This window comes from Dioscorea cayenensis, chromosome 13, assembly GCF_009730915.1.
Source record: "Dioscorea cayenensis subsp. rotundata cultivar TDr96_F1 chromosome 13, TDr96_F1_v2_PseudoChromosome.rev07_lg8_w22 25.fasta, whole genome shotgun sequence".
Classification (NCBI taxonomy): Eukaryota; Viridiplantae; Streptophyta; class Magnoliopsida; order Dioscoreales; family Dioscoreaceae; genus Dioscorea; species Dioscorea cayenensis.
The window spans coordinates 2,969,464-2,970,402 of record NC_052483.1 but is presented as its reverse complement, the minus strand read 5'-3'; positions in this window follow the sequence as shown (position 1 = coordinate 2,970,402).

The following is a 939-nucleotide window of genomic DNA, read 5'->3' as shown; positions in this document are numbered from 1 at the left end:
AAATAGTATTGTCGGTAATGTTTTACTTTTACCGACAGAATTTATTTTTACCGATGAATTGGCATTACCGACATGGTATTTAGTGATGGATTATTCCCGACCAAGATTCCATCGGTAATTTTATATACCGACGGAATGTCTACCTTTACCAACAAAAATTTCCGTCGGTATTGAACTGTTTTCTTGTAGTAAAAGTTTGTTTTACACTTATCCATGAGATAGCACCACCAGCCAACATGAAAATTTAACCAGATGTTGATCTCCAAGAGTCAAGACAGCCAGCATAATCTGAATATGAGTATCTAATGACCTCCAAGTCATTTGATCTTATGTATGTAAGCTTGTACTCCTTCATACCCTGAAGGTACCTCATTACTTTCTTTGCAACTTTCCAGTGGTAAATCCCTGGATTACTTTGATATCTTCCCAATATCCCAACACCATACGCAATGTTCAGTCTTGTACAAACCTGAGCATACATAAGACTTCCAAAGGCTAAAGTATATGGGATGTTTTTCATGTGTTCTTTTTCCAAGTTATTTTTAGCACACTGGTCCAAGTTAAACTTGTCACCTTTTACAATAACCCCAACACTAGGCAAACAATTTTTCATCCGGAATCTCTCAAGAATTTTATTAATATAGGCTTTCTAAGACAAACCCAAAACACCACGAGAACTATCTCTATGTATCTTAATGTCAATGACATAAGATGCCTTCCCCATATCTTTCATGGCAAAATTCTTAGAGAGAATTCGCTTCAGCTTATGCAACATAGCCTTGTCATTGGTTGCAAGAAAAATATCATCACCATATAGGACTAAAAACAAAACTTACTCCCACTATCTTTATAGTATATGCATTAATCAATGTTGTCAACAAAGCCCGAATGATGAGACAGCCATCGGAACTTCGAAAATACCACCGACGTGGATGATTT